The sequence below is a fragment of the Cyrtonyx montezumae genome, unplaced genomic scaffold (assembly GCF_038088225.1).
Source record: "Cyrtonyx montezumae isolate F1298 unplaced genomic scaffold, pur_monq_1.0 scaffold_2, whole genome shotgun sequence".
Taxonomy (NCBI): Eukaryota; Metazoa; Chordata; class Aves; order Galliformes; family Odontophoridae; genus Cyrtonyx; species Cyrtonyx montezumae.
The window spans coordinates 66,014,362-66,040,916 of NW_027071936.1; the positions used below are offsets into that span (position 1 = coordinate 66,014,362).

The window sequence follows — 26,555 nt, forward strand, 5'->3', positions numbered from 1 at the left end:
AGAGGAGCGCTGGGAGGGGCTCATCACCGGGGCCTTGCAGCCCTACAGCGGCTTGGACCGCCCTAAACCCGGCTGTTAGGGTCTGACCCTGCCCTTGAGGCCCTTTCACCGGTGCAAAGGCGTACTAACGATCCTTAGCTCTGTATCCAGCTGTTTTCTGCCAAGCAGTGTGCAGCGGGTGAGCTCAGATGGCAGAAATCGTAAGAGCATCAGCAAGAGGTGTGTGCTCCGAGCGTTGATGTATTCAACAACCGGATCTCTGTGTCTTTTTATGTGCAGAGTCTGTAGAATTTTAATATTCGCAATGACATATTATCATCAGGTGTAAATTCCTGACACCCTCGATCATCCTTTGGCACCACAGATCACAGAATTGTAAGGGTTGGAAGACCATCAAATCCAACCCCCCCGGATCACAGAACCATGGAATAGCAGAATGGTTGAGTTGGAAGAGACCTTAAAGCCCACCCAGCTCCAAACCCTGCCATGGGCTGGGTGCTCCCAGCAGGTCAGCTTGCTCAGAGCCCCATCCCATGTGGTCTTGGGCACCTCCAGGGATGGGGCACCCACAGAGCTCCCTCTATCCCTGCTCCCCCTAGAGTAGAAGTTGGCACTGGGAGCCTGTAGCCTCTGTTCTGGGAGCTAAAGGACAGAGGTATTCATAGAATCACAGAATCATTAAGGTTGGAAAAGAGCTCTAAGATCAACTAATCCAACCCCAACCCACCCCCACCATGCCCGTAACCACATCCCTCAGTGCCACAGCTCCTGAACACCTCCAGGGACAATGACCCCACCACCTCTCTGGGCAGCCTGTGCCAATGCTGACCGCTCTTTCTGAATATCCTCTGCCTGAGTTTCCTCATACCCAACCTGGACCTCCCCTGGCATAAATTGAGGCTGCGCAGTGAGGCAGGAGGCTCACTGCAATCAGCTCTGCACGTACATTCCTTTCCACACATATTCCACAGTTCCAGGAAGAAGAGTCGAAGCATCATTGCTTCAAAGCAGGGCTGGGGCCACTCTGTTGCCTGGTCCTCTCATCCTGCTGCCACCTCCTCGATCACAGCCTTATTCAGAGACGGCAAACGGAGCAATGTTTTTTCCCCCAAAAAGCCACGGCTCAGAGCAAGGAGTGCCGTTCACAACCGCAGGCAGAAGCCGGCAGATGGCAGCAACACGATGTGAATACACACACGGGAGACGGAGTCTCCCTCTTTGGGGTGACTTCTGTTGCAGGTTGAGACTGCAGGGACCTAAGGAAAGTTTTTTACGCTAAGGGCAGCGAAGCACTGGCACAGGCTGCCCAGAGAGGTGCAGTATGCCTCGGCCCTGCACACACCCAAGGTCACGCAGGAACAGAGCTCGGATCACCGATGGAGCTGTGCGTGTCCCTGCATGAGTAGGACCGGACGGAACCCTTCCAACTCCGCGATTCTGCCCCAATAATTACGCATTCCGATTCTTCCTCCAGCTCTGGCTGTACCCGGCAGCCCTATCCCCACGTGGGCTCAATGCAACCCGTCCTTCCAGCGCTTAAAACTCCCCCAGAAAGCATCAACGCATCCAAGCAGCGCCTCGCCCCACCCCGTAGCCCCGCCCACTACCACGCGTAGCCCCGCCCATCACCCCTTCCGATTGGTCCTGCCCACCTGCCCCCCCCATTGGTCCCCCCATCGCTCCCTCCCTCCAGTTCCGCCCCCCATCCGTTCCGCCCATTGGTCTTTCCCTTTAGTCCCGCCCATCGGTCCCGCCCATTGGCTCCGCCTTCTGCCTCATGGCCCCGCCCTCAGTATCCCCGCCCCTGTCAGCGGTGCGCGCCCTGCATGGAGCCGCACCATGGCGGCGGCGGTGGGAGCGGGAGCGGGCGGGCGGCAGCGGGGGCGCCGCTGAGGGCCGGCAGCCCCGCGGCGGAGCGCTGAGAGGCGGCGTTGGACAGCGCCGGGCCCCCGACAGTCCCCCAGAGCCGCGGCCCTTTCCCCCGTCCATGCTCCCGGCCGCCGCGGCCTCGCAGCGTTGGGAGGCGGCGGTGGCGGCGAGAGAGGGAGAGAGCAGCGGGCCCGGCCCCGCGCCTGCAGGTGAGCGGCGGCTGCGTGGGGGGGGAGGGGAGGAAAGCAGGGGGTTCTTTCCCCACTCCTTCAGTGGCTGCGGTGGAGCTCGGCCTCGTGGTTGTGGTGTCCCGGGCGGTGCTTGGATCCCGCTGTGATCACAGCACCACAGGTTGGAAAAGACCTGAAAGATGATCAAGTCCAACCGCAGCCCAACCGTGCTGCCCTCGCTCTACCAACCCTCTGCTAAATCATAACTCTGAGCACCACATCCAAACGGCTCTCAAACGCATCCAGGGACGGTGACTCAACCACCTCCCTGGGGAACCTAATGGTAGATGAGAGAGCTCCTTCCCCACCTTCGTGACCCCGCGGTGCGGCCGTGCCACCATCAGCTCTCCTCCCTGCGGACGTTTGCTGCTCTCTCCCCTTCGATATCACTGAGGACGCGACGGGAAGGAAGGCAGTCTTTGTAATCATCGTTACTAATACTTTTGATTTGGGTTTTGTTGCTCTTTTTCCCCTCTCCCCGATCCCTGCGTCTGTCGGAGGGTAAATGAGGTTTTTTTTTGGTTTTTTTTTTCTGTCTTTCCGGCTGGGGCGTTTCTCAAGGAGGAGGGATGGGGTTCTGAGAGCCCTCAGGAATTGACTCGGGGCGTTTGCAGAGCGCTCTCTCTGCAGCTCAGAAATTACTCATCCCCCCTCTGTGGCCGCGGCTGTTGGGAAGCTCTCTGCGAGCGTGTGCACCTTGAAAACGTTTGGGGGTTTGCTTTCTGGGCTGCTGGGAAAGAAATGGGCATTGCTGTGCCCCCAGTGGATGGGGGTATCCTGGAGAGGTTTCGGGGGTGATGTTCCAGAGCTTCTGCTCAGTGTTAGTTAGAGAAAAGAGATGTTTCCAGGGACACCGCTGTCCTGGCGTTGATGTGGCTGTATTGTTTTCGAGCTAATAGGATACATGGCTCTGCTTTTCTGAAATGTCACCCTCACATAACTGATGCTTTGTGCAGCTCTGTGCCGTTGGGTCACGTCCAACGTTAACATCCTCATGGAAGAGCTGTCTGAAATCCCTCTTTCCCTGTCTCCTGCATCTATTCCTCTCAGATACTCTTTGCTCGGGGATTTTGGGGGGTCGAGCTGTGTGGCAGGAAGGGGGATCCCAGGTCAGCAGGATGGAGCGAGCCATGTCAGCCACTTTGCCTTGTGTGCAGAGTGCTGGGCGATGGCTGTGTGGTATGAGCGGGAGATGCAGGATTTTGTATGCTGCTCATCTCCCAGATAGGTTTGAAACCCCATGGAGACACTACGGGATCGCTGCAATTCAATGCAGTGCTGGGCAAAATACCTTTATTTTTCTATCTTTCTCCCCATGGTAACACTTTGTTTGTGCTTTCTGGCCAGAGCGCAGTGCCCGTGTGCTTCAGCAGAGCCACAGATAGCGAAGCAGATGCACCAGCTCCTGGCTGACACCTCGGTGTTGGTGCAGGATGGGAAGGAGGTTGTCCTTTACAGCCGTTTTCTGGTCTCATTCACAAATGGAGTTTTCCTCTTAAAATAAACCAAATGCCTCTCTTTCCTGTTGCGGTGGAAATCATTTGAATGTGACCAGGTACACAAGCATCTCGGAAGCCTGTGGACAGGAAGAAGCACTAGAGCTAAGAGGTAGGAAATGTCTGTGTTTATGGCAGGGGGCTGATTCACCTCTCCGCTCTTAACTCCTTCCCTGCTGCTGAGCTGTTTTTGGGGCCATCCCATTCTGCTCTGAGGCTCAGGGAATATCACCAGATACCAGGGTTATTCTCTAATTGGGTCACAGGATATTTCTGCTGCCTTGCGCTGGGGTTTGTGTGTTGGATTGATGTGGTTAGGGATGGAGAAAGGATTGCATGCTGTGAACATTCCATACCTGAGCTGGATAACCAGAACATCAGCGGCCACATTGGGAAGGATTAATATTTAATATATGGGGTATATGCCATTGTGTTTAATCACTTTATGCAGGGATTAGGAAGAGATTTCCTGATAACTAAATGATTCCCTGACTGTCTGGAGTGATTTCTTGCATCTTCCTCGGGAGCAGCTGCTCCTAGGTATTGCCTGGCCTGAACCAGCTGTGCTTTCTATTTCTCTGACAGAGAATGCTTTCTTTCCAAGTCTTTTTCTTTCAATAACCCATAAAGACACTGGAACCCCTCTTCTCAGATGCAGCAAGTGCCGTGTCACATGTCTGCTCAGCCATCACTCTTGAGGTAGCACATCTTTACTCTTCCCTGGGCAGCTTCTTTTGGACACCTTCCATTTCTGAGCTCCTGGAAGCCCTAGGGAAGACCGTGCTGCTCTGTATGTACATCCTGTGTGGAAAGCCACGTGGGTTGGTTGGATATATTTTGGCAGCAGGGTATTTTTTGGTGCTCTGTAGCCCAGCTGCAGTGGGACTGCCTCTGGTTTGCTGCAGAAGCACAGAGTCATGAAGGTCAGAAAAGACCTCTGAGATCATCAGCCCCACTGCCCAAGTCGCATCCCCATGGTTCTTGAACACCTCCAGGGATGGTGACCCCTCCACCTCCCTGGGCAGCCCATGCCAGTGCATCACCACTCTTTAGGAGCAGAAATGTTTCCTGATATTCAGCCCCAACCTCCTGTGGTGCAACTTGAGGCCATTACCTCCCATCCAAGCTGGGATGCCATCGACTTTGTTGGCCACCTGAGCATGCTGCTTGCTGATGCTCAGCTGGCTGCAGACCAGCACCCCCAGATCCTTTTTCTCCACGTACAGCTTTCCAGCTGCTCTGCCCCACACCTTTAGCATTGCACATTGTGACTGTGCTCCCGACTTGGTGCCCGTGACCACGTGTCACAGCAATCACGGTGGTGCTGATGGTGCTAAGCACAGCACGGGCAGCTTCTGAATCTGTGCCTGGACGTGTGCCTGCTCTCTGGTGTGTGCTGAGCAGCGTGCTGGTTTTGCTGCAGCACAGTCTGTTTATGTTGAGCAACGAGAGCTGGCTGTGAATGAATGAGCTGCGTTTGTGGCTTTGGAGATGCAGCAGCAACCGGAGTGTGATCGCAGAGACATATGTGGCCAGGATGGCCTGGGATCCCTGCCCTCACTCAGAGCTCACCCAGTGCTCAGTGGTCATCAGCTCTGCTTCTGCCCTGGTTACACATAGGACACCTCTGTGTTTACTGTGGCTGTGGTTTTGATAGAAGAAAGCTAGTGAGTGTGGGTTGATTTCAGCGTGTTGGTGGGGAAGGAAGCCCTGATGGCTACTGTAACAAGCACTGAGGTCAGCCACCTGCTAAAGAAGGTGGTGGGGACGGCTTGTTTCCAAGCAGTCTGGGTGCAATGCCCTTTTTGTTCTGTGTGCAGACAGATTGCTTCCTTAAGCAGCGAGTCCTCTCTATTCCAGGATAATTTGTTGTCCTAATTTCCTCCTGTTGAAGCAGCTCCATTTTGTGCACGGTAATTAACATTAATTTGGGCCTGAGATGGAACACAAGTGTCCTGCAAGCTTCAGAAGCGTAGACGAGAGCGTAACCTCTGCCTCCTGCATGAGTCAGGTTGTACCACGCCATGTCCTGCGACTCTAAAGCAAAATTAGATCCTGTATGCAAGACCAAAGGCAGGCACTGCAGGTAGGAGGGAACGGGAGGTGGAGCCAAGGGCATGTGTGGGGAGGGAGAGCCACGTTCCTGTGTCTTCTGGTTAGACAGCCCTGTTCTCTTTTCTTTTGCTTGCCAAATTCCTTCCCCTGAAATTCGCCTGTGTTTGACAAAGGGGAGGTGCAGGCATCCTTCCTAGCTTGCATTGCGTTTATCCATGAAACACCACAGAGGTTACTGCAGTTATGTGCTCATCTAGATTCTTGCAGCCATCCTCTGTGCTGGTAGGTTCATTGCCTCATTGTGCATCCCTGGTTGGAATGGGAGATGCCCAGGAGCCCCAGCAGGCATGGGATGGTTGGGTTAGAAGAGGCTTGAATGCCCAACCGACCCCAACCCCTGCTATGGGCTGGCTGCCCCCCACTGGCTCAGGCTGCCCAGGGCCCCATCCAAGGCCTCTAGCACCTCCAGGGATAGAGCACCCACAGCTCTTTGGGCAGCAGTGCCAAGACCTCACCGCCCTCTGAGAGAAATGTTTCCCCTTACCATCTGGTTTAAATGCCCCTCTTTTAGTTGGAATGGGCTCTGAGCAGTGTTAAGACCCATATCCATACCTTGGGGGTCTGAAACATCTGCCACCCCAACACCCTCTTATAGGTTTACCTTAGAGGCCAGATTGGACGGGTCCTGAGGAGCTGTGGCAGCACACCAGTCTCAAAGAGAGAGTTTGGCATGTTCAAACTTGTGGGCTCTGTGTATCCGCATGAAGTAATAGGTGACAGGAAGGCTGGGTTCACGTGTGAGCAGTGAATCAATCAGGGTTGTGCTGCAGCTGAGTGTGCCTCCTCTTTTTGGTGGCTGCCTTCCTGTATCACGCCTGCTGTTTCGAAACAACCTCTCAGAGTCAGGATTGTTGGGATGATCTCAAGCCCAGGGGCTTAGCTCAGTTCTGGTCTCCACCCCGCCAGCAGTGACCTTACCCCAGGGCCAGCTGAGGTTCCTGGGGCATGTGGCTCAGCTGTGTGATGTCAGAGGTGTCCAGGACCTTGCTCAAATGCTCGTGCTCACTAGGTGCTTGTGCAAGGAATTGAGATCTCCTGACTATAAGTAACTTGGAGAGTTAGAACCTATAGAAGCATCCCCAGCATCCAGTTTTTCTTCTTTCTTTGCTGTTTGCAGCATGCAGCCTCATCTTTACCTCTGTGGGTATGTGTGCCATCAGCCATCAGTGGCGACGTGTATGGGATGGGCTGAAGGAGCATGCGTAGCTTTGGGGCTTTTTGGGGCACTGCTGCCCTTAGGAACACCGATGACAGCTGCAGTTCGGTGATGTGGCTGTGTGGTGAGCCTCACTGTGCTTGCAAAGGGATCCTCCTTTCTCTCTGGGTTTGTGTGGGGTCCATCCCTTGCTCGAGACCCTGCTTCTCAGAGTCACTGTCTTGATTCGTACTCTGGGAATTTCAAACACTTCATTCACAAATCACAGCTGGCTGAGGGGTGCCATTAGTAATTTGTGTTAGCAAATTACGTCATAGTTCGTGTTAGAGAGCTTTCTGCAGCCAGGAAATCTGTTCCTGGCCTCGATGTGCATTACACCAGCCTGAAGTCCTGCTGTTAATCACAGCAATGGCTCGCATGCAGCCGGGCATCTCTTAGCTCACCCTCTGAAACAGCAGTCTTGTCCCTGTGGGCTTTCTGATAAGCATCACCCCGATAGCTGATGATGTGACCCAAGGAGAGCTCTCAGCACATGTGGGGAAGGTTTTCAGTTTACTCAGCTCCATCTGTGGAGAAGGTGGAGGAAGGAGTGACGTGCCCAAGTGATGTCCCCACTGCCACTTCACATCACCTGGAAGGTGCTACCACCACAATCACCAAACCTGAACGACGGATGTGAGATGAATAGAAATGAGTTGTGGACGAATAATAAATTGGAAAGCACGGATAATCCTCAAGATTTTCTCTTGAGGGGACTTTAAACCTATTTAGTTACAGACAGGAAGATGTTTTTAATCCCAGTCGCTGTGTAGAATTTGCATCTTCATTCAGATGGAAGGTTGGGAGCAAGGCAGGAGCCCTGCCTTGGTGGTGGGGGCTTGTTGTTAGGCACTGGTGGCTGGAAAACTGTTGATGAGCTTTGGTTACAGAGGTTAAATTATTTTCTAAGGTGGTGTAGGAGAGAGATGGGAAGGCTGTTTTCACCATCAGCATTGTTTTACTTTGAGGTTTTGGGGATAGTTTTACTGCATCTTAATTTTGCCCCTCTCAGTCTTCCGAAATCTTTCTCTGGGGCAGTGGGTTTGTCTATTCCTGTTTGTTTTTCCATACCTTTGGAGGTATGCTTTTGTGTGTAGATTGCTGTGCGATGGGTGAATTTGCATTTTAGGTCTGTGCTGGACAGGATGACAAACTCATCTAGGGTAGGCAGTACACAATTCCTGTGGGTTTATGGAAAAAAAACCCTCTTAAACAGCTCTACCTGTTCATCAGAATGTTAAACCAATTCATCTAGCATCGTTTTCATAGCTGGCTTTGCCTGCAGCAGCTGCAGACTGGTGATTTTTTCAGCCACTATGGCTGGCTGATATACGTGGGCTGTTTGGGATGACTCTCTGCTCTCCATAGACATGTAAAACAAAAGGGAGACCATCCTGTCTCCTATCTCACAGCACGGCTAAAGGAGGTATGGGGTGGGCAGCCTATGCCAGGGCCTTGCCATCCCCTCCTTGCTTGAAGCCCCAGGGAGGCCACCAAAACTTTCTGGCTGCCTGAGTGCTTTCCATCTTGGTCCAAAGAGTGAGTTGTGTTGGAAGGGGTCAAGAGGTGGTTAACAATCCTACAAGGGCTTCTTGTGGACATGTGAGCATGAGCAGCTGTGTGTACTGGGGGCTTATTGCAGCATGGCATGTCGAGGAACGTGGTGTAGAGCAGAGGTTTAATAGAGCTGGTTGCTGGATTCTTGTCTGCCAAAATGCCATCCAGTGCCTGCATCAGGGACGTATTGCTGGACTGCTGAGGTGGCCTTTTTCTATTTTGTATGAATTTTTTCTTGCTCTGCTGCTTCATTAAGGCAACCAGCTTCAGAACCTCAAGTAATCAACGAGGAACGTGGACGTTACCCAAGAACCAGCTTTAATAGATACGTGGAGGTCTTTGTCCTGTTTGCATCCAACACTGTAAGATCTTCTCAGGATAACCGTGCCATGCCAGTGGTGGCTATGCCCCATCCCACCCTACAGGTGATGCTGCCCATGTCACTTTATTACCACCCTCACTGAGAGCTGTCTCTGAAGAGCTGTCCAGCCTGCTGAAGGAATGGGAACTGCTTCCCACTGAGCTGTGTCTGAAATAGAAGGACTGGAGCATTCTTGCCCCTTTATCTCCCTGCTCCAGCATCTGTGATGGCACGAAGCCACAGCATTGCAAAGCCTCCTTCCCAGGGAGGGTAGATGAGCTTTGGCTGTGACAACATTAAGAGGTTTTTCCCTTGTGTTTTGATCCTATGGACTGGCTGCCATCCTTGGGATGTGTGTAGTGCTGACAGCATGCCAGAACTTGTGTGCTTCCAGAGTGAGAAGGAGTCTGGGCAATAGCTTCGTGTGAGATGGAGGATGGGGGAATGGTTTCAGGCTAAAAGAGGGGGGATTTAGATTAGATATGAGAAAGAAGTTAATTAAGACACTGGAACAAGGTTGCCCTCCTCAGGCTGTGACACAAGCTCATCACTTAGGCTTGCACTACCAACTCACACCTCTGCATTCAGAGCTGTCCCATCAGTTCCTTTTGTCAAAGGTAAGACGGCTTTTCAAGTCCCTGTCAGATGAGTCTTTTGGAGCCCTTTTGGAGCTCTTCAGTGTTGTTCAGCCAGTTTTCATGTGTATCCAGTGGCCCCAGTTCATCTGTGGTCATCTCATGTGTGTTTACAAGTGACCCCATCAGACCCCAGTGCTGGGTGTTACGTTGGAATCAATTTTCTCATTACTGATAGAGCTGTGCTTCAACTGGTTTCGGAAGCTGGGACCTAATGTTACTTTGAAGAAAGCGGTGCACTGGATTAAATGCTCCAAAGCTTATGAAGAATTTGAACTGTCTGAACTGCATTCTCCCTTTGGACATCCTCAAAATTGCTTCTGTGGTGGACACGTCACCAAACACCACCTCTGTGCTGATCCCAGCTGCAGGAGCCTTTGGCAGAAGGGAGAGGCCTGATGAAAATGAGAAAGCAGTGCTATGGGGGAGAAGAAAAGAGCCACCTGAATGCATTTCTGAGCACAGGATTGGTCTGTGCTAATGTGGACCTAGCTTAGAAATTCCTGGTTTGGGATCGTTTCCTTCCCTCTTTGCCCCAGCTACCAGATCCTTCCTCCTCCTCTGTGCCGTGGTTATTGGATGCCTCTCTCTGTCTCGAACTCCAGGACTGCAAACGGGACCACTGAAGACGCAGTGGATCCATTTTCATCCATTTTTACCTCCCAGCTCTGAGCTGTTCTTGGCTCCTGCCTCTCCATTGAGTTTTTGAGCACGGGTCTGTGGCCGAGAACCAAAAGATGATCTTGTAACGCAGTGCTTACAGGCAGAAAGTTGGGCAGTTCCCATCTGGCCCTTTCTTTGCCCATTCTCCTTTGCTTTCGAGAACATATTCCATAAACTGTGTTCACAAAAATCACATTTGTGTTGAGCACTCACTTAATTCTCCCACTTGTAGTTTTCCTTCCCTCTGGGCAGCGTTGTTTCTTAGCACTTTCAAGTGTAAAGGCGCCTAGTTGTCAAGCCTTCCCTGGCTTCAATTAGAGGTGTTGAAAATCCTTAATATTCCCTCCTTCTTTGAGCTCTCTTCCACAAACTCTGCTGCCATTGTGCTCCTTTTTACTGATGCAGGTTTTTATGCCCAGGGAGGGGCTGGAGTGAGTATTCCTGCTGGGTCAGAGCAGGCTGCTTGCTGTCAGAGGGGAGTTAAGGATGCAAAATGAGAAATGAATTTGTGCTTCCCTGGTTGCTGGGGTGCTGGCTTTTGAAATACACTGAGCCTCGCATCTCTTCCTTGGTGATGTCTGATGCCTAACGACGCTGCTGCTTCCCACTCGAGCCGCCTAATGCTTGATATGAAAGAGATTTACTTATAAGTGGGGCTCATTTGGTTCCATTTATCTAATGGGCAGCTGAAAAAGCAACACTTTCCTTATTTTTTTTTCCTCTTGCAGACAGCATAGTGCAGAGGATTCATTATTAATAATAAGATGCTAAACCTTGTCATCCTTGGAAGCCAGACGTGGTTGATTTCAGTGATTTCCTCCTGTGCTATGACCTCCCCTTTCCTTGCCACCAGCTGAGCCTATTTCACCACTGATATTTGTACTTAATATTTGCACTTTCTGCTTAATAACTGCAGGTCAAGCCCTGTCTTGTCAGAATCAGGTGCTGTCCTCTTTTAAAATGGAGAAGGGAGTCGGTGGAGTCCAGGCACGCTGCTGCTGCTTCATTAGTTAATTGTGAGTGGGGCAGGCAGTGCTGTTACCCCACTGTCAGGAGGGAATGAAGGTGTGTGAAGAGCTGATAAGCTTGTCACGTGGCAGAGGTGAGCTGGAGGAAGATCGAGGCATTCTTGCTTTTGAGAAGGTTTTTTTGTTGTTCCATCCATCCTGTGCGTGTTGGACCGCATCTGGCACAGGGGCAGCCTGGGCACGGGGAGCTGGGGAAGGGAGCTCTGCTGCTTTATCTTTGGACACCCAATGTGAAGGACTCTGAACGAGCTGCAGCAGAACACGTGACCCTGATGGGTGCCCCAACTGCCTGACTTTCTGTCCTTTTGGTAGAAAATGTGGAAACCAGATGTGACCCAACAATGCTATCTTGTTTAACTATCTAGATCCAGATGTTTCCAGCTTGTAGTGGTAATTTGCACATAGGGTTATCCGAGAGCTGAGTCTTGCAAGATGCTTACAGCCTTCATGAGAGGAGCTGAAGCTTCTTCAGCTTCAGGCCTGTGCTCCATGACTTTCCTCAGTCTCCTGCATCCACTTGAACAAGAATTTCTGCATCCAAAGGAGACGTGCACCTATAAATCTCCATTATGATTTTACTTTGCTAACTGGATGAGAAGGTTGAAAAGCAAGAGGAATGAGTCTGTTTTAAGAAGTAGTGAGCATTTCAGGGTGAGTACTTCTCAAGGGCCTTGCATCATGTGCTTTTTAAGACAGCATGGATGGCTTTCTGTAAAGGATGCTTTTCCCTGGAGGCTGCACATGCCTTTCCTACATTTTATTGGCGTGTGAACGCTGAGCTCTGAAAGACTTGTATTAATTTTCCTAACTCTGTTTGAAAAGCAAGCTGTTCTTTCAGCCTCCTGCAGGATCTATGTGACAGGAGATGCTGCAGTCAGGCTGGCCCGATAATTGCGTTTTTAATGTGAAAGACAGAACAGAGCGTAAGATTCCCATCCCTGACAGACTCTGCAGGGACGAAAGGTAGTTAAAAAGCAAAACCAAAAAAACCCCGCATTACTTTTGACATTTGAAATTGGTCTGGGCAGAACATTAGGAAACGACATACTCTGGGGGACAGGATGATCTAATACATCTGACTTTAAAGAAACAAGCTCCTGTGGAAACTTGTTTCTGTGCCTATTCCAAGGCACTGCCTGCTGCCCTGATTCCCCCCTGTACCAGTCCAGAGTTCTGGTTAGATTTCTCTTGTGCTTATTACATCGTTTTTTTTTTATCTAACTCGTTCCTCAGTAACTAGTTCCTTGTGAGGATAAGGGCTTCCAGAATGCTACCAGCAACCTGGTATCTGTTTCTGTAGGAAAACTGCTTGCTTTTAAGTAGTTTGCCCCACATCTTGGCTATTCCAGCTCAGGTCAGGCTTGCTTTGTTGGTTGAAGTTCTAGCTCTCCATTCCTACTGTGCTGAGCTTTGGGAGAAGTCTGGAGGACCGATCCGTGCAATCTCACCATCACTGCTTTCTGTTCCGTTGATTACATCATTTTGGGATCATCAGCACGGCAGCAATTTACAAGCAGAAGCCCTTCCTCCTTGAGGGGTGTAGGATTTGAGCTGGGCCAGGTCCTGCTGCAGAGATGGGATGTTCCTGGAGCTGTGGGAAGTCACAGCTGGAGCTCAGGAGCTGATGGGTTCTTGTGCCCCTCCAGGTCCTCTCATCTGCAGAGTGCTGGCCAGAGAGACCTTTCTGGATGTTGTTCTTAGGGTGAAGACAGCAAAGGAGTCATGGAGTCACAGGTGACCTGTTGGCATCTAAACTGCTGGAGAATGTTCTTGAATAAAGATTTGGGATTCCCCGTTTGGCTTGGTTCAATGACAGCCTGATTTCTTCCTTGTGTGTAATCCTAGGCGTGGCCTGGGCTTTCCCAAGAGGATGTTGATTTACCAGGTCCCATTCTCCATCCCACATGCTGCACGAAAAATGTAACAGACCATCTTTCCAGGGCCTGATTCTTGCTGGTTTGTTTGTGAGCAGGTGCCAGTGGCAGCTATAGGCATGCATTAAGTCATACAGCAGAAGCTTATCTGGCACTGACTGTATCCTCTCTGCCTCTTGAGTCTCATGAAATCCACCCATAGCAATGAAACTCTACATCTTCCTGACCTGAGGAAAAAAAAAAGGGAGGGGGGGGGAAGAGATGAGGCCATTGTCTAAAGCTGACCTTCAGGAGTTGTAACTCGAAGTGCTGAGCATCAGGAGGCACAGCTACTCCACAAATAAATCATTATAAGTCGTCCGTCACTCTGGCACTTCATTTGAGTTGATTGCAAAGTCACTTAAAGTGTGACAGGGTAAATAATGTCAGCATTTATGAGCTTATGGCTCTACAGGAAGATAAGCACTTATCTAAGGCCATGGAGAGCAGCTGGCTGTGAAGAGTCATGGCAAACCCAGATAGAAGTACTGTGTTTGTAGGCCTTAGGGGACCATCCTTTGCACATGGGTCAGTGGTATCTTCTGTTGTTCATCCCTCCTTCCTATAGGGGTGTGTGGTGATGCCACAGGAGAACATATGTGCCTGGGTGCTGAAGGCACCAACGTCAGCTTGTCAGCATGCAAGAATATCCGTATGGAAAAGGGTGCTTGTGGATATGGGAAACATTGTGACTGAAGTCAAAGCAGATGGGATGCACAGACTAAACCAGCCTGTCGAGTTTGTGCTTTATTAATTAGACATGTTATCGAGAGTCATCTGTATTTTCTTTCCTTTTCTCTTTTCAAACCAGTTCTTCTGCTTCTTTGCCCGCCGAGTGCTAATGAGGAGCAGAGTTTGAATCTGGAAGGTTTGTATGGCAGGGCTTGTTTGTGTCAGTGTGTACAAACGCTGGGACCCAGGGTGAGAGCTCAGGGGAGCTCTGAGATCCAGGCATCATCAGACTTGAGCTGATGGTGCTGTCTCTGTAGCATCTTCCCCTGCATACCATCACCTCCATGCTGTGGGGTGAGCTGTGTAAGTTGCTGTAGGGTATTGTGCATGATAGAAATCCACCTGGGCTCAAGGCTGAGCCCAGGACAGCCTTGATGATCTTAGAGATCTTTCCCAACCTTAACGAATCTACGATGTGTTTCCCAGCCTTCTGTAAGAGGGGATTCTGCTCATTAGCCCTTGACAAATTGGGGGGGAAGTGGCTGTCCATGGTCAGAGTGGCAGCTGGCTGTGATGCTGCACAGATCCCTTCCAGCAGGATGGCTGTGTCCGGGCTCTCCCTAGCACACACCTCGTGTGTTCCCCTTGAAGCCCTTTTCCCAGGCGTGCATGCCTTTGTGCCTGCACAGCATCTCCCACATTACCAGCATGCTGCTGCCTTCCATTGGTGAGTTAATTGGGTCCCTGGGTGCTGCACATTTCCTGCTGCCGTGTCTTTTTTCTTTCTCTAAAGCTCTGCATCCACCTCAGGTGCTTTGCTGCTGGTGGAGATGTGTGGTGCTTCATTATCTGCTGTGCCTGGAGGCAGCCAAGGTTAAGTCACAGCCAATCCTCCGGGCTGGGGGGGGCTCGTGCTCAGAGTCACTTGGATTGCAGCACATTTATTGTGCTTACTCTAAACAGAGCAGGAGCTCGGTAACCCCCTTTCCAAGCTCCATCCTCAGCTGGAAAATACTCTGGGTCGTATGCTTCCTCCTTAGCTTGTTTCAGACTTGAGTAACTTTGCCTCTGACATGTGTTTGAGGCTGATTCTCGCATCTGAAAGCGTGCAGCCCTGTTGCTGGGGGGAGGGAAAAGCCTCTGAAATGCTTATCTTCAGTGGTCCAAAACTGTAGATAACACTGAGTCACCGCTGAAAGCCTCAAAGCAAAACAGATGTTGGGTTTCTGGTGACTGAGTATGTATTAAAGGTACAAGATGAGCAACGTGTGTCTTGTTTTAAACGAAGGATTTCATCTGTGGTTGGCAGCTTAGACAAAGCATGAGCAAATAAGGTGCAAGGCAGCGATGAGGTCTGAGGAATATCTGAAATGAAATCCCTATTGAGTCCTGAGAAAGAGGACCGTCCCCAGGCCTTCCCTCTCTTTCTCCCGTGTGCTTTGTGACAGAGTCCTGAGCTTTTAATCTCTCACCCGACTGAAGGGTAGAGGAGCAGACGTCAGCCCTCTCTGGCACTTTATTTCACTTCTTACATGTAATTGTTCTTGATTGAGCTCTTAAGACTTTCTCTGCCAATATCAGGAAGCTACAAATTATAATAATGATAATGGTGATGGAAGCAGAGAGGCCAGTGAGTTCCAAGCCTCCGTGCAAAGGGCTGAGCTGCATCTGACCTGCTCTCCTGGGACACAGTGGCCTCCAAGAGTGAATTTTGCTTCCAACTTGTGACCAAGAGTAATCAGTTTGTGCTGGTGGGGTCGGTCTCTCCTCCTGGTGAACTGTGATGAGAGGGAATGGCCTCAAGTTATCCCATGGGTTGAATATTAGGAAAAATCTCTTTTCCATAAGAGATGTGCACTGGCTCAGGCTGCCCAGAGGTGGGGTCACCACCCCTGGAGGTGCTCAGAACCGTGGGGATGTGGCACTGTGGTCACTGGGCATGGTGGGATGGGTCGGGGTTGGACTCGGTGATCTTAGAGGTCTTTTCCAGCCACAGTGACACTGACACAGTGAGATTCAGGGAGACCCGGAAGGATGTGGCAGTGGGTTGAGCCTTCTGGAGGGAGATGAGTACCTGCATAAATTCAGCTACACTGGAACCATGCAGCACTCCACAGTCACAGCTTGTGGTTGGATGCAGTGCCACATTAACACGAAACAGCCAGATAATTGCTCTCCTGCTGCTTTGAATCAACTTGTATCTTTACACTGTGTGTTTTCCTCCACGTGCATCCTCATTTCACCTTCCCAGATGTCTCCTCGGAGCAAACTTCCATGACTTTTATTGTTCTGCTTGTTTTCCTCCTTCTTGGATAAATGCATTTGTTGTTTTTGAAGTGTGGTTTCCTAGAACTCTGTGAAATGCTCTTTGCCCGCTGCGTTTCTTTATGTTCTTTAAACAGCAACCGAAGCTACGAATAAAGGATTCCCATTTCTACCTGCCACTGTAACAAAGCTCTTTCAGAGTGGCTTTTTGTTAAGAGTGGGGGGAGGGACAGAGCCCTCCCCTTGAGCAGCAGTAATCAACCTCTCACCAGTTGTACTCTGCACGCCCATCTACTGCTAAAACCCAAACAAAACAAAGATTCGTGCAAGGGCAGGAAGCGTTTTGGGTGTAATTGCCGGTAGACCTTTGCTTTCATCGTTTTGGTTTCACCCAGAAAAGCAGCTGAACAATACTGCAGTTCGCTTGGGTGGATTTATTATGAGCTCTGACTGCTCTCATTTGACGTTTTTTGGCAGCTCTGGGGGTTTTAAAACCTCCTCTGTAACATGTTCCTGGCTTTGTTAATACAAATGGAGGGGAGAGGAGCACGGTGCCCCAGTGCTGGACCTTCCAATGGGCTTCTCTCCATTGCCCTTGAGCCTCTGCTCTCATAACCTTGTGCATGAGTTGGGCTTATCCCAAGCCCAGTTTGACCAGGTTGAACTGGGAAGCTGGTCACCCCCATCATCTGAGCCAGGTGGTGCTGGTGGTAAGCAGTCAGCCGACTGCATCAGATGCCCTCAGCTGAATCAGTGCAACTTCTGGGCTGTGGAGGCTGAAAAACCAAACCTTGAAACACAGTGGAACCTCGTGGCTCTCTGAGTGCTGGGTGCTGCCCCACAAAGCTCTGCAACATGGGTGAGGTCTCACCATGAAGCCGTCGTGGCTTTTCCCCACGTATTCCTCTCTTGTTCTCATTAGTTTACCCGCCTGTAATTGGGCTGTGATTTACCATCAGCTCTTTAGGGAAATCTGTCACAGTGCTGTATAATAGGGTAATAAAAGTGTAACTGCTTCGCTTTAATGTGTCAAAATTGCCCATTTAAAATAGAACATTGGAGCCGTGAGAGTCTGTGAAACAGCCAAGGCTTGTGTGTGTGTGGGGGGGGATATGGGTTAATGGACCACAGCTATAACTGGAGGAAAACCCTTCCAGTTCAGGTCTGAGGTTCTCACCTTCTTCTCTATATTCTCTGCTTTCCCGTATTCTTGCAATGACTGCTTTGTCCCATCCCAGAGCAAACGCCAACTGCAGTTTGATGTTACAGTGGAGCTGGGGTCTGTAAGTTGGCTGCATGCTGCAGGGCTGGGGCTGGGCATGTGGGGTCTTAGTGGGGACCCCTGTTTGGAGATAGGATTTGTGGAAGGTGAAATATGAGATTACTCTACATTGCTGGAGGTTGCAGTCTGGTGATTTATACTGCAGGCGCTCCCTCTAAAGTCAGTGAGATTTGCAAAGCATGTAAATCACTGTGGAATTTGGCATTTTCCTAGGAAAACAGGGAATATTTTTTTGCTTGCATATAAATTACTCGTAATAAGACGCCGTGGACACGACTGATCCTTCTGATCGCACCGTTGCTCCTTGCAGTCCCAAAGTTACTCTTTTCATCCTCTCATTTTAAATCATCGTTAAAAAGAAATGAACTCAATATGAAAGCAGCAGAGGTGCTTTAGCTATCTCAGACCAGTCACAGTGCAGCCTGTGTGGTTTGGTGTTGAGATGCGTGGGAAGTGTGGTGAGCACTGGTTGAAAACAAAATGCAAAGCTGGGAAGAGCAGAAACTGAGTGTGTGTAGAATTGTATGGTTGAGAAAAGAGCCAGGTCCCATTAACCTCACTGCTCAGGGAATAACCCTGTTGTCTCTTCCACCAGCTTGGAATCGTTTTTGGTTTTGTTCCTCCTTGCTAATGTACTCACAGCTCCAGAAGAGCCACTCACCAGCTACCCTAGATTGGAGATCGCCTCCTACAGACCCTTCCCCATCTCCATAGCCCTCCTTTGGATGCTCCTTTGTAGTTTTATGCCCTTATATTGTGGTTCCCAACCTGTACAGAGTGCCTGAGATGAGGCTGTGCCAGCATAGAGTACCACTGTGTTGCCACCCGAGCAACACAGTGACCAAACTACTCGTGATCTCATGAATCCATGAGAGAAGTAAAGCAGATGTACTCCATATAAACACATTGGAGGAGAAATATCCAGAAGGCACTTTCCTCTGTTCCAGACCTTCAGAAGGGTTTACGTATTTCAAAGGTGGGTCTCCTTTTCCCCCAGTAGAAGGTCCCACTGCTTCTCTCAAACCTTGCCTTGCCTAGGAAAGAGAACACAAGGTTGTGTTTAAGGTTAAGTGGAGTAGTTTGGGATGCAAAATGTGGTGTGGTTGGAGATCTCTCCAGCGTTAGGCCAAGTGATGTATGCTCTTTGTTGTTCTGTCTGTGAAACACTCAGCTACAGTTTTGGACAATAAAATCTCATACATGACAAAACTCTAAATTGAACTATGTTGGAACTAAAGTCTTCTTAAAATCCAGGCTGCATTTTTACACTTTAGATGCAACGTCATTCAAATACAGTCACGGTACTTCACAGACTTAAGGTTGGTTACACTGCTTCAAATAGACAATTTATAAATACGAAAGCTTCAGGTCGGGCAACGGGTTTGACCCCTTTCCTCATTTTTCCTCAAATCTGTGAGCATCTTTAATGCAGCTGATAGTTATTCCTCTTCTTCTTTTTCCAAGTAACACACATAAAAGTCTTCCTTAGCCATGAGCGCCATGGAATCTCTACTAGGATGCCAGGAGAGACAATCTGGAAGGATCATCCAGCTGGAGACCATGGACAAGCCTTGTTACTTCCTATACATGCAGGGTCTGTTGCATGAGACAGTCCCCATCATTCACAGTGCAGCTGAAACCTTTGGGGGCAATTAAAACAAAAGCAATTACTGGAAATGGCTGATCCACGGGAGCTGGCTCACTCGGCTTGGCTCGGACTGGTAACCAGGTGTTTCTGTCTTCCAGGGCGCATCGAGGATAATCATCAGCCTTAATAAGGATCGACTGTGTGCTGCCCATCGCCGTCCTGGTTGGATACTGAGCAGAAGAGCTTTGGCCTTTGCACTGAGGAGGTGAACGTTTGGATGAGCGTCCCTGTTCAGGTACGGTACGAACACGAGTGCGGCGCTTTGGGTGTGGAGCTGGGACTGCTGGAGCACAACCTTCAGAGATGTGCAGTTTGCATCGGTCTCATGGGTTCACGCCTCACAGACTTGGAACAGCCACTCCATTTATCTGAAGTTTGGTCATGATGAGCTTAGCTTTCTAAGGCTTTGTTTTGGTGCAGACCTTCCTGAGTCCAGTATTTTGTCATTCCGTGAATGAATCTCGTTTTTGGAGCTTCTAGTTCACGTTGTAAGGAGTTGGATGATAATAATTGCTATATTTTGAAGAGGGTTTTGCATAAGGCAGTTTTTTTTTTCTTGTTCATACAAACCAGCATTAAGTTAAACCTACCCAGGCACAGATGTCACGTAATTGTAGAGTGAATGGGTTTGTTAAGAAGAAAGAGGGGAAAAAAGACAGAACCTTTTCGATGCGAAGAAGGTCGTGGAGTAAAGAAGAAGGTCATGAAATAAGAAGCACCGTTACTCAGCATGGTAGTGAGTTAAAAACCAGCATCCAGCAGGGAGGTGGAGGGCATTTCTGTTTGAAGCTCTCCCCCTGGTCTGACTTGAGGAAAAGTCTGAAGAATGCTGTTAAAAAATAATGATAAATCTTCCTGCAAGATTTCTCGTTTGGTATATCACTCCTTCTAAAATGGGTCTGGTGCTAGGACTGCATAGCAAATTGAGGTGTGCGTTTGAAATCGGGTATTTCTTTATAAATGGGGCTTTTGTAAAGCATTTTTTGTTGCTGTGGCTTTTATGCGTGCAGATTCACCCTGTCTGGAGATGAAGTTTGTATACGTGGTTTGGTATTTCCTTAAAACTTTCACATAGGTTCCTGTTGACACTGCAAGCTTCACAAACTTGACCATTTTATGGTTTCATGCAGAAATTCTTTGAATTCTTTTGCAGAGCCTGGTGTGATAACCTCTGTTTCAAACTGAAGTGACTTGTAGCTTTCATGGGTGACTAAATGCTTCTCTTTGAATCTGTGTGATGCTTAGCAATGCGCTCCAGGTCTCTTAGTGTGTGTGTATGCGTGTGCATATGTACTCAAACAGATTTCATACTATGTTTTACTACGTGTCTTTTCTGTTCTGCTTGGCTCCCAGTGGGCTTGTTCTGCTGTTACAGGTACTGTGAGCTGTTAGACCAAGTGCAGCAATGGATGCTGTTACCGTGTCATACAGACGTTGGGGGCTTTTTGACTCTCATGGGCTACTGGAGAGGAGCATTGGGCTGAGAGTCTATTTACTCTGTGGCTGTGAAAAAGCCATTGCCACCTGGCAGTGTTATAGCCCTGTTTTATGGGTCACTTTTTAGTGTTTTGCTACATGGCACCTTGCTTCAGATTACAAAGCATTCCATTTTGGATTTCATGGTGGAAAAACTACTGCAAGAATACTGAAAGCTATCTTGTAGATGTATTTCTAGTCTTCTTGGGCTTTGTTTTCTCTGGTCATGTTTGCTTGTCACAAGCTACTTTTTCAGCAACGTATACTCCTGCTCAGATTTACCATAGGGTATAGCAGTGGCAAACCTAGGGAGTTTGCATTTGCATTGTGCAGGTAAGAAAATTTCAAAGTTTAGGTTTAAAACCTAAGGCGTTTCCTGTTTCTCGTTGTTAACCTTGGGATCCCAAGTGTCTTAGTGCTCTCAGGTTGGACAGCTCCTCTGAGTAGAGATTTAAGTGGTATCATGGTTTCTAAATCAGCAAGACTCCCAGGGAACTAGTGAAAGAATGAGAGCTAATAGCCTCAAATTATGCCAGAGGAGGGTCAGGCTGGGTACTAGGAAACATTTCTTCTGCTAAAGAGTGTTCAGGCACTGGCACAGGCTGCCAAAGGAGCAGCAGTCACCATCCCTGGACGTGTTCAAGAACCATGGAGGTGTGGCATTGAGGGACTTGGTCAGTGGGCATGATGGGATGGACTGGGGTTGCACTCAGTGATCTTAGAGGTCTTTTCCAACCTTAGTGATTCTGTGATTCTTTGAACACTGTTTTGTTTTAACATCCATCAGTATGCCCTGTCTTGAGCTGCAGCATCCCATTGCAGGGTGTTATTGAGGAGTGAAACTTGCTCGATCCTGCTGGCTCCGTAGGGTTTGGTGCCTGTCCCACTCTACCCTGGTCAGGAAAGTTTCCCCAGTGGTGATCAGCCCTTAAATGGGGTCTGGGAGAGGTGAAGTCAGACTCCACCCCTTCAGGTCACACAGGTGCATTGCCTTCACCTGTGCTCCTGTGGCTGAGTCAGTGCTCACCTCAGATGATCCATCAGGCCGTGATTCACCATACATACACCCAGCCACTATTGGGTTTGCACAGCTTTTTCCAAAAGAATGAGTTCTCTGATCCCTGCAGGGAAAGTATAAAGCACAGTGGGTGCTGCACAGAGCTGGCCAGGAAGCTCAGTGTTTTTGGGGCACGGCTGGGCTCTGCTTGGTGCAGCAACCCTGTTTCCACAAGCAGTTGTGTTTAGAGAAATGTAGCACCTTGTTCAAAAGCACTGCTGTATTTCAGTGTTACTTCAGCAGAGAGGATGATTCCTTCAGAATTAGTGGAGAATCTGGGAGCTGCATGTCAGGATTTTTGCCAGCAGAGCCTTCTTGGAAACTCTTCCAGGTTTAGCAGAGTTGGAGGGCTCAGTCTGAACTCCAGATGATAAACCATGGGGGTTTTGGCAGGGCGATGTGTTTGCATGCTTTGTTCTTGGCCTTTCTTGCTTGTGTATGTAGGTGAACCCCTGCCTGGGCTGGCTCACAAACTTCTGTCCAAGTCTGTGGCAAACAGTTTTCCACTGAATAGGGAAGTTCTTTAAGAGTGAAACATCCTGGTGGTTTTTTTTGGATGGAATCCTCCAATCCTTTGGCAACATACGGTCTATTTTTATCATTCAGATTGGTGCTCAACCTACCCTTTAGGGTCATCAATTTTTATAAAACTGATGTTCTTCTATGTCTGCACCCTCTGCCAGGCAGCTCACCTGCCTTTCTGTGCCTCTGGTCATGCACTAAGACCTTCCTTTGACTAGAAGATGTCTTATTTCTGGTAAATCCCAAAGTGAATGGGGGCAATTTCAGAAGAATACGTGGAAAAGAGATGGAGCTGTGGGCACAGGCTGGAGTAGCAGTTAGCCTTGAGTGTGGGGAAGACATGTCTTGGCCTCGTTTTTGTGTGGATCCCTGTCACTTTCCTGGAGTTTTGTCCTTCATTTCTTCAGGAAACCTTAACATTTATGTTCCAAAAGGAAGAAAAATCTCTCTTACTACAAAGGCCATTTTATCACCTTTGTTTGAAATCCCCACGAGAGCAGTTGGTCAGAATACACCAGGGATTACGAAGCGCTGAGCTTAACTGAGCTTGAACGCTCCATTGATTTGAGCCCATCTGTATCAGCGAGATACAATGGGAGCAGAAATCTTTTCATCACTGACTGCACGAGGTTAAGATTTCCCAAAGGTTCCTCACCACATTCTGTTCTCCAAGGAGGCCCTGAGAAAAGCAGCTGCACTGAGAAGCTGGTAACTGCAGGCAAGTAGCTGCACGCACCAGTGTGCGTACCCACATGTACGTACCCAGTGCTCTCCCAGATAGCCTACAACCTGAGAAAATGGAGATAAAATCAGAAGACAACTGTTGTTAATTATACTTTCAAGGCAATTCAAGGAGATTGGTGGAAAAAATGCTGGGTTGAAACCCTGTGGGATTTGCGTCCTCCCAGCGAGGTTTCTCCTCGCAGCCCTCCCAGTGCAATTTGGTGCTGGGTGTGGGAGGATGGCTTGGTGGCTGCGGTCACCAAGTGTCTTGTTTGGGGCTGTCATCTATTGTTGGGGTCAGGTGATGACAGCTTTTGTGTTTTGAGTGACGCAGGTGTTACCAGCAAAACACATTTATCTTTCCTCATTGCAAACGCTTCTTCGTGTATCCTGGTGGAGGAAGCCTCCCTCTGCTCTTCAAACTGCACAGCACAGATTTGGAGTCAATAAAAGTTTTGGCTTTAGTTTAAAAAGCAAAGAGAAACCATTCTGAAACACAACCAACTGAACTTCTTCCACCCACACACTTTTTCCTTTCTTTTCTTGCTCACCAAAATCTGGCTTGCATTTTGGGTTTTGGACAATGGTGAGGTTGCCAGCCCAACTGAACTTCTCAGAAGCAAAGAAAAAGGCAATTCTGAGAAGTCTTGGATATCCCTTTTCTTTATAGAAGAGTAGTTAGGCAACCCAGTTGATGAAGACCAGATGTTAGACACTTGGGCTTCACAGGTAAGCCAGTGTGGATTAACCAAATTAGAAATCAATCCATTGTGATGGTTAAATGATGTGGGTTTTGTGGTGTGAGCTGGGGAAGCAAAAATAGAACGTGGACTAAGTGACCTTTATAGCTCTCTTCCAACTCAATTGATCTCTTCCAACTCAATTGATTCTGCAATCTTCTGGTGTATTTGTGGGAATCGTACTTCACCCGTAGATATTATTTAAAGGAAAACACTCAGTTGTTTTATATCCCTTAAGATGGAAGATCTCCCATCAAAGAGCCATGAATAGACCAAGTTGGTGCCTCACAGCAGATATTAAGGGGAAAAACAAAGTCTTTGGAGTGGTCTTTCCCTCTGATGTCTTCACTCTGGTTCTGCAGTCAGTCATGCCAAGGAGGTTTCCTGGAAAGGCGAGATGCAGGAGCTGATAGGACTTCCCCAGGGCTGAGAACTTCTAGAGCTGAGACCCAGACACTAATCTCTTTAATTCCAGATCATCGCTTCACCATGAGATAATTATTCTGTTTGATTAATCCAGGAAATGCCTGTGATGCTGTGCATGCATTGAGGAAACCAACTACAAGTCTTCCTTTGAGCATCTTGAGAGTTATTTGCTGTCTTCTGCTTGCACTGCCCATTTGAATACAAGTGCACTCGTCCTGGCCTTAATCTCATCCGATCATTGGGGCTGAAAAGCTCCATGTATTGCTTGTTATTCATTATTTTCACCTAACACTGAGTAATGATGTGTTTGCTAAGCTTAGTTTCCCGAGGATCCAAGAGTGCTAACAGAAGGCAGCCTGCATTTCCCAGCCCCTCTGTCCCAAGGAGCCTTCTGAACCATCAAGCCATCGCAGCCACATTCGAGAAACTTCGAAGTCTTCAAATTTTGCAAGTGCTGTGAAAATGGAGAAGCAGGGAGGCTGAGTGGAGCGATGAGAGCACTTCCCAGGTTTGATAGTGCCCTGTAGTGTAGATTGACTTCTTCCCTGCTGCCGGGTTTACCACGTCTGTAGGATGACACCGACTTCCCACTTGAGGCCATGGTGTCACCAGCACCATGTGAGTGATGCTGGGCAATCATTTTGCCCCTGTTGCTCCTTTAAACTCATAGGGAACGTATGGATGTCTATTTTGTTCACTCGGAGGCACGTGCTGCCTCTTTTACAGACGTTAGCAGCTTTGCTGCCAGCAGCTCACAAATTTAAAACGCTGTAAATGCTGTCAGTGCCCCACGGCTGGAGACCCTCACGTATCTAATGCAGCACTCTGCAAGCTGTGAAATTGAAAATTCAGTGCAACTTTAATGCTTTTACGTGGTAAGCAGCAGAACTAATGAAGCTCAGCGTGCTAATGAGGGAGGTATTTATTGTCAAGTGCGGAGCTGCTAGGGAGCAGCCAGCATTCAAGCTTTCTGGGAGGCTTGCAAGCAAGCTGCATTGCAGCAGAAAGAGCATTGCCAGCAGCAGGTCCTCCAGAGGGAATCCTGGTTCAGGAGAAAAAGCACGACCAGAGGAGCTCCACGGAAATGGCCCAGAAAATAAAATCCCGTGTATAATTTATCAAAGAGCTTGAGGAAGGAAAGAGGAGTGTTGATGTGGAACTGATTGTTCATTCTGGGTAGAAAGTGAGGATGAAACTGAGAAGAGACCCAAGGCAGTGGTGTGCCTCCGGGGTAAGAGAGATGCTAACAGCTTACAGTAGCAATCAGGAATATCCAAAAATATTGCCATTGGAGAACCCATGCCTTCATGGGAGTTGCTGTCTTCCCTTAGCTTTAATTGGAAAACGTCAATCGGAGCGAACGTGTCGCTTTTAACCTTCTCCACGCTTGGTTGAAAAGCCTTCAGAACTGGGAGCTGGCATGAGTGTCCGCCTGGAAATGCTGACTGGGGGAGGCCTCACTGAGAGGAAAGGCTGTTTTCTGAAGGCAGGACTTGAAAAATACGCTGGCTTTTGTATTTATTTTTATTTCTTTCAGTCTTTGCATCACTAGGGGCTCTCTGGGAGGGAGGAACTGTTTACACTTTGCCTATTTGTCATCTGGGAAGCTTAAATTCTCCATCTAGAAAGGAAAGGGCATTACTCGGGAGAATTTTGCTTGCAAGGATGGCTGACAGTGGGACAAAGCTCCTCCAAGAGGGTGTGGTGGCTTCTGTGGCTGTGTATTAATTACCACCAATCCCAGGAGGGAGCATTAAGGACAGCAAACCTCAGCCTTGTGTGGTCTAACAGCTGAACGGCATGGAGCCGAGATGGACTCCCCAGCTTCTGTCTGAACACAGTAGCACGGCCGATGGTTTCAGTTTAGATACCCTCAGCGGTGAAATGTGCATCCAAAACCAGCACTCACACATTCTGCTTTAATTGCTTCGCATCTCCACATCTCGCTTGGGATGAACTTAGTTTGTTCCCAGCAAGAACACGAAATTCCTGCTGAACCGCATCGCGCAGAACTCAGAGCCGCGCGGCCATGGTTGGGAACTCAAAGTGTTCCAAGAGCGTGGTGGGAAATCACAGCAGCCAAGGCCTGCTGGCGACCTGCTTCCAAACCTGAGTCCTCTGAATGCAAGACTCTACGACTCGAGCAGCTTTGCTGGGTCAGGAAACGAACGCTGTGACTGCTGTATTCCTGTGTGCGATATTTATGACACACAATGTTATCTTTGTAATTGTTACGTCTGCTTTTATGTAGTGCAATTAGGGTGGAGCTGAGGTTAATGCTAGTGTTAATCGTTTTCCGTGTTCCTAATTTAGACTCCGAACGCTTTCCTTCAGTAGTGAGTGAGTAACAAAAATTATTTGTGCTATTGTCCTGCTGTCACATCTGTGTTGCGGGGAGATGGCAGCTGAAATCACCCCGGTCCTGGATTTGCCCGCTGAAAACGTCTTGCACATGAGTTTTCTCCTGCTTGAAACTGGGAAGTCCTCTGGGTCCTAATAGATGGAGCTGCTCTGAAGCCAAGCTGTGTGCTTCTAGAGGCATCCATCCTGATCCATCATGCCTGCCCCTCCCCTTGCACGATGCGACGCTGTAACCTCTCATCCTGTTGCTGGTATGACTGCTCCTAAGGTACTCCTGCTCACCAGAGCTGGGGAGCTGGGAATACTATGCTTTATGAGTAC

The 26,555-nt window shown here is 49.0% G+C and overlaps 1 protein-coding gene across 1 annotated transcript in view; it reads left to right on the plus strand.

Moving 5' to 3' along the window:
* The first annotated feature begins 1,963 nt into the window (after nucleotides 1-1,963).
* PTPRA (protein tyrosine phosphatase receptor type A) overlaps nucleotides 1,964-26,555 on the plus strand; it is an 86,547-nt gene continuing 61,955 nt past the window's right edge. The window contains 2 exon segments of the mRNA XM_065735989.1: nucleotides 1,964-2,078; nucleotides 19,028-19,164. The gene's annotated coding sequence lies outside the window, so the exon portion shown is untranslated.